The sequence below is a fragment of the Artibeus jamaicensis genome, unplaced genomic scaffold (assembly GCF_021234435.1).
Source record: "Artibeus jamaicensis isolate MK-2021 breed Jamaican fruit bat unplaced genomic scaffold, CSHL_Jam_final contig_548, whole genome shotgun sequence".
NCBI lineage: Eukaryota > Metazoa > Chordata > Mammalia > Chiroptera > Phyllostomidae > Artibeus > Artibeus jamaicensis.
The window spans coordinates 3332540-3348805 of NW_026521883.1; the positions used below are offsets into that span (position 1 = coordinate 3332540).

General features: G+C 38.7%; 2 long non-coding RNA genes across 4 annotated transcripts in view; both read left to right on the forward strand.

Annotated features, from left to right (window-relative positions):
* The window catches only part of LOC119056995 (uncharacterized), a 42024-nt gene extending 35670 nt beyond the window's left edge, over positions 1–6354 (forward strand). For all 3 annotated transcript variants that reach the window (XR_008392455.1, XR_008392456.1, XR_005083988.2), the window contains one exon: positions 5286–6354. This is a non-coding gene — a long non-coding RNA (uncharacterized LOC119056995). The remainder of the gene's footprint in view (positions 1–5285) is intronic.
* Positions 6355–6644: 290 nt separating this feature from the next.
* Positions 6645–15807, forward strand: LOC128628130 (uncharacterized). Its single transcript, XR_008392457.1, has 3 exons — positions 6645–7913; positions 10878–10909; positions 11955–15807. It is a non-coding gene; the product is annotated as an uncharacterized LOC128628130 (long non-coding RNA).
* Positions 15808–16266: the final 459 nt, after the last annotated feature.

Here is a 16266-nt window from a genome sequence, read left to right on the forward strand (position 1 = left end):
AGAGTGAGACAGGGGGGTTGAAGTCAGAGAAGAAGATGATGGAAGCAGAGGTTGAACTGATCCAGGGCCACAAACCAAACAACAACAACAAACAAAACAAAACAAAAACAGGCAGCTTCCAGAAGCCGGAGAAGACAAGGAAATGGATTCTTCCCTCCATCCTCCAGAAGGAATGCAGCCCTGGTGGCTCATTTTAGACTTCTGATCTCCAGAACTATAAGAAAATAACTTTGTGTTGTTTTAAGTCACTAAGTTTGTGATAATGTGTTACAGTAGCAATAGGAAGCTAATATGCCCCTCAAACCAAGTTGAGATTCTGTTATCAAACATGAAGAGGGAGCAGGTGTGTGGGTGGGTAACCATGCTCCAGGAGAAGAACTGAGTCACTGAAAGGCACAGGCTAGTACCTGAGTATTGTCTAAAGGAAAACCCAGGAGGTGCAGCTATGGGTTGATGGGTCTGGAGTCCATGTTTAAATGACAGCACTAATGGGCCAAACTCAAACTGACCTGAGAACAATATGACTGAGCTGTACTTGGGATCTACAATTACTAGATCAAGTTGTGGCGTTCCAGTTTCCTTGACTGCATGAGTAGTTGGGCAAGAAATCTTTTTTTAGAAGATTTTATTTATCTATTTTTAGAGAGAAGGAAGGAAGGGAGAAAGAGAGGGAGAGAAACATTGATGTGCAAGAGAGAGACGATTGGTTGCCTCCTGCAACTGGGGACTTGGCCCGCAATCCAGGCATGTGCCTGACCAGTAATTGAACTAGCAACCTTTTGGTTCCTGAGATGATGCCCAACCCACTGAGCCACTCTAGTCAGGGCAGAAATCTGTTTTTTATTTCCATGGATAATTAGAAAAGTGCTTCTTATTTTTTAAAAAAAGGTCTATCGGGATTATCAATTAAATACGTCAGATCGAACACAGACTTATTTCTGCTCTCCCCCAAAACTCCACTTTAAGGAAAAATGAAGGAAATTCCACTTTAAGGACATTAAGGAAAAATTAAAAAGCAAGCGAAGTCAAGAGGATTAAGTGAAAGATTGAATACTGAGTGATAAAATCTCTTTTATTCTCTTTCTTCTCTCGGCCATGCAGAAGTTCTCTGTCAGACTCATTACCATAGTCTTCTCTTCCTCACATCCCCACCCTCACCTGACAGGAAATTGTAAATCTTCTGGAGAAAATTACTGGTTGTGAAAATATATCAATTTGAAAATATTTCAGTTTAGCCCACCTTAAAATTAAAGGAGAAAAATAGGTCACAAGCTGTAAATATATGTAGTAAGAAACATGGAGAAAAGAATTTGGTTGAAACAAGCAGTTCAGATTCAGAGTTATTTGCCTCATGTGAATAAGATATAAATAATCAGAGATTTTTATATTAAATTGGATCAAGAGTACAATAGATGAAAATTTGATGGGGCTAAGTTATTATTAAGTTTATGTTTTAGTTTACATACACTTTGTCTCTTTAGAATATAATTATATTTCCTCTTATTTGCTTACTAAGGGCAGAGTCTCCATAATATTTAACTTCTAATTACAATAATGGTAATTTGTAATCATGATACTATGTATACTGTAGAAAATTCTGTTTGCTAGGGAGAACTGTGTTTGCTCACTTAAGTTATAAACTTTAGCCTTGGCTGAGTGGCTTAGTTGGTTGGAGCATTGTTCCATATACCAAAAGGTTGTATGATCCCCAGTCAGGGCATGTACCCAGGTTGAGGATTTGATCCTCCATCCGGGCACTTATGGGAGGCAACCAATGGATGTTTGTCACAGCAATGTTTTTCCCTTTGCCCTGCACAACCCCTCCCTCCAGCATCCCCTCCTACCCTTAGTTCATGTCCATGGGTCATACATATACGTTCTTTGGCTTCTCCATTTCCTATACTATTTTTAACCTCCCCTTGTCTATTTTGTACCTACCATTTATGCTTCTTACTTCCTGTGCATTTTCCCCCATTCTCCCACTCCCTGCTGATAACCTTCCACATGATCTCCATTTCCGTGATTCTGTTCCTGTTCTAGTTGCTGCTTAGTTTGTTTTTGTTTTTGTTTTTTAGGTTCAGTTGTTGATAGTGTGAGTTTGTTATCATTTTACTGTTCATAGTTTTTTATCTTTTTCTTAGATAAGTCCCTTTAACCTTTCATGTAATAAGGGCTTGGTGGTAATGAACTCCTTTAACTTGACCTTATCTGGGAAGCACTTTATCTGCCCTTCCATTCTACATGATAGCTTTGCTGGATAGAGTAATCTTGGTTCTTGACTTTCATGACTTTGAATACTTCTTTCCAGCCCCTTCTTACCTACAAGGTTTCTTTTGAGAAATCAGCTGACAAGTCTTATGGCAACTCCTTTGTAGGTAACTGGTTTCTTTTGCTTTGCTGCTTTCAAGATTCTCTCCTTATCTTTAATCTTGGGTAATTTAATTATGATGTGTCTTCCTATCACAAACATACATTCAAGAATTATTGCCCTGGCTGGTGTAGGTCAGTGGTTTGAGTGCAGGCCTGTGAAGCAAAGGGTCACTGGTTCAATTCCTAGTCAGGGCACATGCCTGGGTTGGGGGCCAGGTCTCCAGTAGGGGGCATGCAAGAGGCAACCACACATTGATTTAACCCTTTCTTTCTCCTTCCCTTCCCCCTCTCTAAAAATAATTAAATTTTTAAAAAACAAACAAACATACAGTGAGTAAATTTATGTTTCCATAACAAATAACTGAATATAACTTAGATACCAGATTAAAGGTTAAGACAACACTAATTACTTAAAAGTCAGGATTTAAAGGGAAATTCTAATAATCATAAGTAGATAGATAAAATATGAAAATAGCATACTGAATGCATATATATCTGACAAGATGGGATCATTACCCTAGTGGAGTTTAATATTTATATTCATAATGTTTTCAAGGTCAAGTCTTCTTTATATTCTCCAGTGTTTTATTCTCATTGAATAAGGCAAAGGAACTGGCTCAGTCTTGTCTTTTGTAAGTAGCTGTTGACAGGGTCTACTTTCTTGCAGCTCTTAAATAAACTCCTCATTGAGACTCGTATTCTGTGGCTTCAGCTAGAATCTCTACCCAAAGCTGAATTTTAAAAATGTGTCTTATTTTTTTATTTCCAAAAGAGATGGGAAATGTAATCCTAAAGAAAATCAGAGGTCAATTCAGGGAGCTTGAAAAGGTTGCCACAGGATAGATTAAAACAGAAAATGAATCTTTCTTTTCTATCAGACCCAAACTCTCCTCTCACAGTTGTCACTTTATTTCCGAACTTTCTACATTTTACTTGATAAACTGATGTGGACACAGGCCAGCAGTGTCCATGGTGTTATATATGAGACGAGATAAATTCACATGGACTACAGAGTCCTATGGAGGAAAAGGGACGCACAGTCACTCTCTCAAGGGGAGAGTGTGCCGACCCTTGCCTCGACTAGCTTTTATTGGCTTTCTAATAGCATGCATCAAAGAAGATTTTCATTCATTATACTTAGGTTTGCTTTAGGTAATTACTTTCTACAGATAGCAACAGAAGAGATGTTATTGATTACTTCTTACAGATTAAAAAGGAAAAAATGTTGCAGATGCAAGGGAACGATAATAGTAACAGGTCTGGTTACACTTTAGTCCTTGGGAGAATTAGCACAGACTTCAGGAAGTTACTTTAAAGATATGCAGCAAGCTCTCGCCACCTGAACTCAGGGTGAGGGAGTTTTAGCAAGAGCAAGTCACAAAGCAGCCTAGGTATAATGTGGGCCTGGTTTCCCACGGGAGAACTTCTTCATGGGTGTGGTCCTGTGTGTTGACTCGCTCCCCACTGGTTTTCCACGTGGGTGCTGAGCTACATTTCCACACCTTGCAAAGTGGCCCCTACAATAAACCAAAGGACAAAAATTTCAGAATAACATTTTTTTAAAAATTACTAAAATTTACTCTAGAAATAAAAACATATGTTCACATGAAAGCCTGTTTGTGAATATTTGGAATAACTTTATTAGTAATCACCAAAAACTGGAAATAAACCAATCTTTTAACTGCTGAATGGATCAGTATTCTACTCAGCAATAAAAATAAGATAGACCTGGCTGGTGTGGCTCAGTGGATTGAGCTCAGGCCTGTAAACCAAAGGGTCACCAGTTCAATTCCCAGTCAGGGCACATACCTGGGTTGCAGGCCAGGTCCCTAGTTGGGGGAGCATGAGAGGCAACCACACATTGATGTTTCTCTCCCTCTCTTTCTCCTTCCCTTCCCCTCATGCTAAAAATAAATAAATAAAGTATTTAAAAAATAAAATAAAAGTAGGATAAACTACTACTCAGAAATAAATAGGAATGAATACTGACCCATACAACCTCAGTGGTGCATCTCAAATGCATTATGCTAGCCAGGAAGCCAGAAGCTAAAGGCTATCCACTATGTTTCCCTATTTATTCCCAAAGCGAGTACTTCATTTTGGAAAAGGCAAAATTATAGTAACAGAAAACTCAGTGGTTGCATGGGATTGAGAGAAGGGAGGATTGTGTTGCTATTAAGTGCAACACAAGGGAATTTGGGGCTGGGAGGGGTAACAGAAGTGTTCTAAATGTTGGTTCTGGCCGTGGTTATACAACTCTATGCATCTGTCAAAACTCATGGAACTCTAAACCAAAAAGAATAGATTTCACTGTATGTAAATCAAGACATCAGCTGAAAAAATAAGCAAAACCCAATTAAAATCCTGGAAGAATACAACCTATAGAACAGACGCTATACAGGGGTAGTCTTTTCTTTTTTTAGTATATTTTTCGGTTATTTTAATATTCACTGTATTATTTTACTATAAAATAAAACACAGATGCGTAAAGCCACACAAAGCAAACACATGACTTAATGAATTGTTACAAGGTGAGTATTTTTGTAAGCAACAAGCAGGTCAAGACGGAACTTTCCAGCCAGCCAAGAAGCCCTTGGTGAGCCCCACCCAGTCACAAGTTCTTCCTCCACCACTGGTCACTGCCATCCTGACTTCTGCAGTTGTCCTTTCCATGTCTTTCCTTGTAAGTCTCACCACTCGTGCACATCCCTAGTCACTATAAGGTGGACTTGTTTGTCTATGAAGTTTATTTAAGTCTCACAATCTCTAGGGTCTCTGTTTTATTCCTGGCAATGTACCTGTTGAAGACTCTGGCTTGTTTGACATGGTTTTCCACAGTCTGGACTTTGCTGACTGTTGGCTCATGGTGAACCTGACATGTCCCTTTGTCTTCTGTGTTTCCTGCAAACTGTCAGCTGGATCCAGGGACTTGATCTGTCTCAGGTCCAACCACCCACCCTGGACAAGGTTATAGATGGTACTGCCCTTTCATCCAGAGCCCCTTTAGTGAGCATGGCAATTTGTTAAAAACTTCCAAAAACTGAGTAAGTATAAAATGCATTTAAATCATGAGAGTTTTAAATGATATGCTTGTAAATCTGTGACACTTCTACTTTTGAAATTTTAAGCCTTAAAATTGCTCTTAAACTTTTGGGACATCCTATACATAATGTGAAGAAAAAATACCTTATATGTTCATAATGATGTTTCTGATTCAAATTCAGGACTCCAGGGTTTTTATGTAATTCCTTCATTTTGTTGCATCTGTATCGCCTGTTGTCTACACCCAAACTCCTGGTTCTCAAGGACATGAGGTGATAGAATTACAATATCAATGTTTGAGCACTCTTAACCACGGCACTGGGCACATATAATAACAAGGGCAGGGGGAAATGTACACAATCTTGTGTGATCTACTCTTTGAATTAGAGACACAATTAATGAAGTTAATAGTGTTAGTAAACTGAAGACTGTATTTATGGATATAAATTATTATCTACCTCAATGTTTTTGATTCAGCCTTGCTCTAAATAAATATCAGAGGGCCAATTGTTTTGAAGCAGGAAATTGTAGGAAAATATTAGGAAGGCATTGATTTAAGTGCTTTTGTAAATTGAAAGCATTGAAAGCACTAGGTTAACACTTCATCTTTGTTTAGATAGAGAGGAAAGATGGTGAGTGAATATTGACAATTTAATTTGAAAATGTAAGGTAAGTCTATAATTACTGATTCTTACCATTAATTTTTAGTTTCATTTAAGTCTGTTTATTAAAAAGGCAAAGAGCATCCTTTAATATCAGAAGTTTGTGTTTATAGTTTCAAGGACTGTTGAGAGATGGTTGCTTGCAGACATACCTGTTAGGAGGTGTGCTGTAGAAAACTGGATTTGATCACTGAAGTTGTAAAGTATGTTTGCCATAGGAGGTTGACTAACTGGTTGACTGTGACCTCACTGATCTGGTAGTTTGCAAATAAAATTTTAAAATGACTCATATATAAATTTTAAATCATAACAAATATCTCTTGTGTATAAAATGCAATACATATCTGTATACATGTATATTAATGTGCTACTTGATTTGAATATCAAGTGCTACTTTTATACATTAAATTTTATATTGGATACTTAAGTTTGGTTATAAAGAAAGAAATTGTAGAACTATTTTATTTTCTAGTTAGACTATAAAGATTCTAGCTTGAATCATCTGCTCATCTTATACTATTTTAAGTATTTTTATACTATTTTCTATTTAAAAGTGTTTAACTGATGGGTTGAAGATACTACCTTACAGATCTGTATAGCATTTACAACTCATTGCAAGTATATGTAACTCTAAAATAACATAAGTAGATAATATTTTAATAAACATTTAACACAAAGATAAAGATGAATCGATAATAAAATAGAGGGCATAGTGGACAAGGCAGAAAGCTTATAAAGGAGCTAATTTAGTGACCAATAACCTGAATGAAACAGATAGAATGAGAAAGTTTAATGGTAAACATTTAAACCAAAAAGATAAAAATGAAAGTGAACGTTGTCACAGGCATAAAATTCTCTATCTCAGTTTGGGTGTGCAAAAAAAAAAAAAAAGATAGGGTGAAGGGCTCTTCTTTACAGCTCTATATAGAAAATAGCTCTATAACTAGGCTCATTTGCAGGCTTTGCTAATGATAGAAAACAAACTTGCCAATGCAGTTTAATTCAGTAACTTCTGGGTTAAAACATAATTACTTCTATCTAATAGCTCTGTTCTTCCGGAGTTCTCCCTCTCCCTTTTTTCTTTTCCTTCTCCCCTTGCATGTGGCCTGAGACTACAAGGGCAGGCACAGTGTCCTGACCCTTTGGACAGCTGGCCTTGGCCTTGGCCTTCCTCCCTCTGTGCTTGGCCATGTGCCAAGCTTCTCCAGGGACCCTTCTCACAGTTTCCTTAGGCCATAGCTGGGAAGGGAAGTACAATCCTGCACAGCTCTGGAGGTCCCCCAAACTCATCACACATTCTCATCGACCTTGCAACATGGGGGGGTCATCCTGAAGGGGAAGCAACCTGGCTTCAGGCTCTTAGAAAGTGTGCATCTCGGCTCACAGCCCTTTTACATCTATCTTCCTCTTCAGCAGCCACTGGCTGAATTCTCATCTCCTTTTGGGAGGGAAACCGGCTCTGATATTATTACGCACCTCTTTGCCAGAGGGACATAAACAGCTTTCTCTGGGGCTGCTAGGCCCCCTAAATTAAAGCATAAACAAAGTACTTCTGCAAATGGGCAAGTACTAGCTTGGGCTGTTGACCTCCTTTCCAAACCCTTTTCTGTAGGGACCTCAGAGGGAGACAGAAATATATGGAGTTGACAAAAGTAAATAAAAGGAAAATTTGAGTAAGACAATTTGAGCCTGGCATGCTGGGGGCAAGGACAGAAAGCACTCTCAGATGCAGGCAGACATCTAACCCCTGAATATCCCTCTTCTCCCTCCCGTCCTGGAGGCCCCGGAGAGTATAAGAAAGGAGATACCTTTAAATAGAACAGCTTTGGGATAGAAGAGGTAAGTGGGGGTTCTTGAGGGGCCCAATTGCCTGGTGAAGAGGAATAATGGGCGTGGTAATTCCCATCTGTGGCTTTCTGTGCTCTGGGGTCTGTCCTCACTTGTCTCTTCAACATGTCTGGAGGGCTCCACAGCCTGTGGAGCCTGTGGTGAACGAAAGAGTTTCTGGAAATGACTGTTTATTGTGTACTAATATCCACTCTTAATTTTTTTCTAAGCTGAACAAATTATCCAGTTTTTAATTAGACACATGATTGACCAGAATAAAAACCATAATACCCAGCCTCATTTGCAGCCAAATGCATTCATACAGCAAAGAATATTCTTAACCACTGTATACTAATGCATTTGAAATCTCTAAAAATAAACTCCCGAGAAAAATATGACACTAATATTGTCACAAAAAGATAATTTGAACAGGCTGATAATCATTAATATAATTAAAATAGTAGTCATCAGTGATTTCCCCCAATCACCCTAAAAGTTCCAGGCTCACACAGTGTTATAGTGAATTCTACTAACCTTTCAGGGAATAGATGATACCTATTTAATGTAAGTTGTTTCAGAAGAAAAGAGAAAAAGATGCCCCACTCTTCTCATGAGCCTAATCTAACCTTGTTTTCAAAATTAAATAAGAAAAGGAAATGCAAAGAAAGTTATAGACCCATTTTCATTTATTAAAATAGACACAAATATTGTTAAGTCAAAGCAACAGTAACAATATATTAAAGTATATTATGATCAAATAGTAAGTCGTTCTGCTAAGAATGCAAGGATGATCTAACATCTGAAAAATCTGTTAATGTAATTCATCACTTCAGTGGAATAAAAGAGAATCACATGACTATTTTAATCGATGTAGAAACAGCATTTGATAAATTTCAACACCTAAAAAAATAAACAAACAAATAAACTCTATGGAAACTAGAAGTAGATGAGGGCTCCCTTAATTTCATGAAGTCTCTAAGCCCAAAACTAATGGTAAACATCTTTCCAAGTGGAGAAAAGTTAGACACATTTTGTTTTTGGATCAAGAAACAAACAAAATAACCCAGGAACTATCACATTAGCAGTATTTGTTGTCATCTAATAGGTTTGGCCATTGCAGTAACTCAATCAATCAATCAACGGATCAATCAAATGAAGTCTATAAGAATTAAAAATAAAGATAGAAAAAAACTTTCATTATTGGCATTACTGGCAGATCAAACAATTCTGTACAGAGAATCCAAGAGAATTAACAGAAACATTATTGGAATTAATAGTGGAATTCATCAAAATTACTTGTTAAAAAGTACTTACAAACAATAATCACAGTCCTTTACCCTGGTCAGGTCAGTGTAATTTTTTAAAAACGTAATTTTGGGGGCCCTGGTTGGTGTAGCTCAGTGGATTGAGCACAGGTCTGCGAACCAGAGGATCTTGGTTCGATTCCCAGTCAGGGCACATGCCTGGGTTGCAGGCCAGTTCCCAGCAGGGGATGCATGAAAGCCAACCATACACTGAGGTTTCTCTCCCTCTCTCCTTCCCCTCTAAAGATAAATGAATTTTTAAAAAGATATATTCTAAAAAAATAAAAATAAGAACATAATTTTTAAGAGCAATAAGGAACATACATCACTGAGAAATAAATCCAACCAAATATGTATTAGATCTTTGAATTTTTTTAAAAAATGTATCAAAAGACATTAGAAAAAAACCTAAGTAAATGGGAAGATTTCTATCTTTTGTGGATAGGTAGACCCAATACAAAATGGTAATTGATTTTTGCCAAATTAATCCATAATGTTAATACAATAAATTTTGAATTAATAAATATTAATACAATAAAAAACATTTTTTGTGGGACTTAATAAGCTGAATCTAAAATTCACATAAAAGAGTCAAAGACCAAGAACAGCCACAAGAAATTTTTGAAAATAAAGAAGCAGGGAGATATGCCTGGTCAGATATCAAAATTTATAATGAAGTTATAAATAAATTATACCAGTGTGATGTGAGTGCAGAAATGGACAAATGGAATAATGGAACAGGTCAGAGACTCTGGGAACGGGCCCATGCACATAAGACAACATGGTAAATAAATAAAACAGATGGCGATTCGGATCAGCAAAAGGATGGCTTATGTAATGTAATAGATGGTCCCCGGGAAAATAGTTAACCATGTGGAACAAAAAATAAAACTGTAGCTCCACAGTTCATCCTACACAAAGGTTAACTCTGGCAGAATTAGAAGAAAATTTAAGAGAATTTCTTTGTGTCGGGGCATGAAAACATATTTTTTAAAAAAGACAAAATAAGCCTAAATCATTAAAAAAAAAAAAAGACTGGTAAACTGACTAGATTTTTTAAATATCTGTATTACAAAAGATATCGTGGAGGAAATGATAAGCCACAGACTGGGAGAAAGTATTTGCAGTTCAGGTGATAGACAATGAATTAGTATTTAATATGTGAAAGATTCCTAAAGAGAAAAAAAGGATTGGATTGCACAACATAAAAATAATAAAGGATATAGGCATACAATTCATGGAGAAATAAAGGAAACAGAAATAAGAATCACAGTGAGGTACCATTTCATACCTACCTTACTGGTGAAAATGTAAAAGTCTGAGCACCTGCGTGAGTGCAGACAACACTGCCAGGGTGGGAGAGGGGAGAGTGAGTTCGAATCACCACTTAGAGCCGTTTGGCAAAACACACTAGGTTTGAGAATGCGTGTCCCCTAATAAGGTTGCAAGTCCGCTTCAAGGTGTATACCCCAGAAACTCTTGCGCAGGTGCACAAAGAGGCCTATACAGGACGCTCGGTGCAGCATAATTTATAATGGCAAATAACTGGCAACCACGTTACTGCTGTCTACTAACAGGAGAATGGATGACAGAATGGTAGTGGTGTCTTCCTACTAATTTTTCGGCTGTGTGATCTGAAGCTTAACCCTCTGTGTCTTTGTTTTTTTTTTAGCTCATGATGAGGATCACAATAGTAACTATCTGGTAAGAAAAGATTTTTGTAAGGATAAAGTGAGTCTGTGTTGAGCACAAAATAAACTCTATTAATAGCAGCAGCAATAGGAGCAGTACCAGTATGATCAGTAATGGTAGCATACAGTGGTATAATGAGTGTATTCACATGGCTAAGTTGCATGGGATTGTGCAGGAGAAAAAAAAGTTGCAGGTAAATATGGACAGTATGTCTGCACACAGGCACATGGGGTTGATGAACACCAAATTCTAGATGGTGATTACTTCACTTTCAAAGATGAAAAGAAGGAAATGGATTTCAAAGACCAATGGCAGTTTTCTTCAGTAGTATCCATTTTATTTTTTACGCTAGATTTTAATTTTATTTGCCATCTATATTTTGTATGCCTTAAAACCACAACTTTTTTAAAGTGGTACTCTGGCTGGGATTTTACTTAATGTTTTTCACTAAAAACATTAGTGAAAACATACCCCCATGACACATTGGCTGTTCAGAAACATGATTCATTTAAATCCAGGAAGTCTTCATTTAAACTGTCCAAGGCAAAAAAACAATCTCATTTCAAAAATATTTGGGGAAAAAATTCCATTTTGTCCTTTTTGATACAGAAATAAGTTTCTCGAGAAGTGAAATTATGCTGTATATTTTCTTCAGCACTAGATGGGAATTAAATGTTATGTTTAACAATTATTTGGTTATTCACTTCTCTGAAATTTAAAAATAAATTTTCTATGAAATATTTTAAACAGTGATTAACTCCCCAACCTCACCCACCAAATCCTCTTTAACCCATGTTGCCACTTAAATTGAAGATAATTATAACAAATATAAGGAAAACTTATGTGGGGTGTTTGCTTGTTCGTTTGCTCAGTACTCTTAACATCAGCCTCAATATAGGTCTACTTTAATTAAAAAGGGAAATACTACATTAGCTGGTGTTCTAAATTTCCCTTTCTTTCACAGTATTTAATAACTTCATCTGTTTGCATGTAATAGTATACAATTCATTCCAAATCCAAACATGCTATAATTATATGTTTAATGGATTTTTTTTAGTGATGGAAATTTTCAGTTCAAAGCCAGCATCTCTCACCTGACTTGTGGGGGCTCCAAAGAGGAGTGTCAGAAAACTCCTGCCCAAGACCCTGCCTTCTGGGCCACTGACTGCAGCCCACTCCCTCCCAGGGCAAAGCGTGTCTCATGGGAGAAGGGTGGATGCCTGGTAAACTGGGGAGGTGGGGAAGGAATTGGGCAGAAGTGGCAGAGAGTGCTCCCAGAGAGGAAAACAGCATTTCGTCTAGAAGATCCAGGTGGAAGCCAGGAAAATGACCAGCTCTATAGCCAAACAGCAGAGCCATTGGCAAGGATGAACAGAATTGGCAGCTCCAAAGCAGAAAGAAATTAAGTTGTTCAAAATCAAGGCTGTTGCAGATGAGTTTGGGCTGGAGTTTTAACCAGGGAGGAATTGCATGGCCGAGCTGGGTGTGAGAGCTGAAAGGAGTTACCTTTCTGCCTGGAAATGGAGAGCCATCTATTCTCCCCCTTTTCATCCTTCTCCCTTTTCCCCCTTTCTATCTTTCCTACCTGTATCTTTTTTTATTTGGAGAAAACTTTATATATGTTCCACTACTTGGAGTACACAGATGTTAATATTTCATCATATTGGCTTCCAATATTTTTTAATCAAAAACTCCCGTATTACAGATAACATTGTCCCTCTCCTCAGTCCCATTCATCTCCTTCCCTGCCTGAGCACGTCTACTATCACGAATTTGGTGTAGATTCTTCTAGTCCACACTTAAATATTTTTTGCTATGCATATGTTTATCCACAAACAATATAATATATTGTGTTTTTAAGTGGAGTAAGTATGTCATACCATGCATATTGATGGGCAACTTGCTTTGGTTAATGAACATATTTTTTTTGCTCTAACAACATTCAATATATTGATCAAGTTTGCTCCTTCTAACTATTGTGTAGTATCCCATCATGTCGCATACCATTCTCTCTGTAGTCATTCCCTTCATGATATGTTTTCCAACTTTTCACCATTATAGGCAATGCTAATGAACATCTTAATGCCTGTTTATTCTTTAGCAAAAAAACCCAGCAGTTTCTAGAGCAAAAGAAATAATAAACTATAATTCTAATCTTTTTTGTGCATTCTATGATAAAGGATAAGATGCATCCAAAATTACTGTGTGCCCTAAATGTACGCAGGGGTCGCCAGTTGGTTGAGCTCATTGCTTATCTTGTTGGAATGCTCTAGTACACTCGAATGCAGGCTTGAGAACCAAATGCTCAGGTCCACACCTTGACTCAGACTCCAATGAACTGAGGGTCATTGCCTAGTCAGAATTCTTTCCCCTTCTAGTGTCGGCTGAGGAGTGGACTCACATTGGTGTGTGTTGGACAACAGGACCTTTGATGCATTCTCCCAGTGTTTGGGCTGCTTTGTGGAGCTTTCCTTTTACATGAGCTGTTAGGCAATATGGCCTCAAACCAAGGAAGCTGTGAATCTGGATCTCTTTCTTTTCTTTATCCACTACTTCCTCCTCCGTCACCCCCTATAACACCCTTGGGCATCTTGGATGTTAGCTTTTAACTTCAGTCTCCACTCTGATTGGAGACTGGCAGACACGTACATACCTGCCAGCACCTGGCCAGATGACACCAGAGAGAGAGAAATGGCATGAATGTGCTTTCTGCCAGTATGGAGCTGGCCAAGGCCACAGCGGGGGTCTAGTCCTGCCCAACCATGTGACAGGAGGGGATCAACAGACTTCCTCCCATATGGAAACAGACCCTGGCGTAGTGTTCCAGCCCAGAGGAGAGAGGAGTTGAAAGAGCCTTGCCGTTATGGCTTCTAAACCCTGTAACTATACTTACTAGAAAACTTGGTTGAAATAGTACCTGACAACTGATGGAACCAGATCACGATTCATTCTTTCCTGAGTGAAAGAAAAATGAGAGGGAACTAGGAGAAGAGAGGAGCTTTGTGAGCCTCTCCCCGCCCAGGCCGGGTGCACTGAGAGGTGTGATCCATCCCCAGATCCTAGTGGTTCTGGCTCCCAGCTTCTTTTCAAGTCTAGACACCTGTTGCAATCATAGAGTTAAAAAACCTTTCTCTCCAGACCAGCCCAGAAATCCACAGGGCAGAGAAAAATGGAATATGCTTACAGACATGTTGAGGAAAAAGATAAACAATGTCAGGAGTTTGGGTTTTAGTTAAATTCTATTTATTTAAAAAGGTTGAGGACTTCCGCCAAGATGGAGGCATAGGTGGACACACTGTGCCTTCTCGTACAACTAAGTTTAAAAACAATAAAGTTTTAGCAACAAAAACACAGCCAAACCACAGAAAATTGAACTATATGGAAGTCTGACAACAACTAACCCTTCAGTCAAATCAGTAAGAGGGGCAGAGCCAGCAGCAGAGCAGGGTCGGGAAGGAAAGACCCACCGGACCCACCCGGGCATGCCACCCAGTCGTGCCACCAGCCGTGGGCAGATCCCAGGTGTAGAGTAGCAGGGGGCAGACCCACTGAGTGTGCAAGGCAGTGGACCGCGGTGAGGACTGACTGCGGTCACACATTTGCACACAGATAAACTGGTGAAGGAGCGAGCAATGACACGGACTGCACAGGCCTCAGCAGCGTGAAGCAGCAGAGGGGACCGCTATTGTTCCTCTCTGACCCCGCCCCCATATGCAGCATCACAAACCAGCAACCTGGGGGGCCCCACCCTGGTGAACATCAAAGACTCCACTCCTCATATATAACAGGCACAAACAGATCAAAACATTATGGCTCAAGAAGAACTCAGAGCCCTGGAGCTGATAAATATAAGTGATGAAGAAATAGCCAAACTTTCAGATGCACAGTTCAAAACACTAGTGATCAGGATGCTCACAGAACTGGTTGATTTTAGTCACAAATTAGAGGAACATATGAAGGCTAAACTAATTGAAATGAAGGGAAATGCACAGGAAACCAATAGTAATGGAAAGGAAACTGGGACTCAAATCAAAGGAGTGGACCAGAAGGAAGAAAAAAAGGACCAAACAGAAAAGGATAAAGAAACAAGAGTTCAAAAAAATGAGGAGAGACTTAGGAACCTCCAGGACATCTTTAAATGCCCCAACATCCGAATTATAGGGGTACCAGAGGGGAAGAGGAACAGCCACGAGTGGAAAACTTATTTGAACAAATAATAAAGGAGAACTTCTCCAATCCGGCAAAGGAAATAGACTTCCAGGAAATCCAGGAAGCTCAGAGAGTCCCAAAGAAGTTGGGCCCAAGAAGGAACACACCAAGGCACATCATCATGACATTAGCCAAGATTCAAATGAAGGAGAGAATCCTAGAAGCAGCAAGAGATAAGGGGACAGTCACCTACACAGGAGTTCCCATCAGACTGTCAGCTGATTTCTCAAAAGAGACCTTACAGACAAGAAGGGGCTGGAAAGAAGTATTCCAAGTCATGAAATCCAAAGACCTACATCCAACATTGCTCTATCCAGCAAAGCTTTCATTTAGAATGGAAGGGCAGATAAAGTGTTTCTCAGATAAGATCAAATTCAAGGAGTTCATCATCACCAAGCCCTTATTATATGAAATGTTAAAGGGACTTACCTAAGAAAAAGAAGATAAAAAAGATGAACAGTGAAAGGACAGCAAACTCACAGTTATTAAGAACCACACCTAAAACAAAAGCAAACTAAGAGGACAGCTAGATCAGGAGCAGAACCATGGAAATGAAGATCACATTGAGGGTTAGCAACAGGGGAGTGGGAGAAGGAGAAGGGAGGAGAAGGTATAGAAAATAAGTAGCATAGACAGTAGGTAGAAAAGAGGGGGGAGGGCGAGAATAGTATGAGAAATATAGAATCTAAAGAACCTGAGACACATGGTCATAAACTAAAGTGGGGGAATGGTGGGGGAGGGGTGTGCAGCACGGAGGGGAATGAAGGGGGGGAATAGAACAACTGTAATGGCATAATCAATAAAATATTTTTTAAAAAAAGGTTGAGAGTCATTGACCAACTCTTTCATTCTTCTGTCTAAATGTCAGTGAAACAAATTAGCTATAACATGTTAAACATGTTTACATGTATAAATCACTCATCATAAAAGCTCATTAAGATCGGTAAAGTCAGCTTTAAAATATAAAAAGTTATTCCTTCATGTCATTCAGGATCATGTTTTAAAGACTTGGAACTGTTCCAATAGCTAGGTCTCTGAAGTCCTCTTGGATTTAGATTGGCAGATTCAAACTTCTAAGGACCTGGTAATTAACATTCCTGTGGCTAGGATAATTAAGTTATTGTGATGTAGAGCTCTGAAATGAGGTCAGTTCTTGGCAA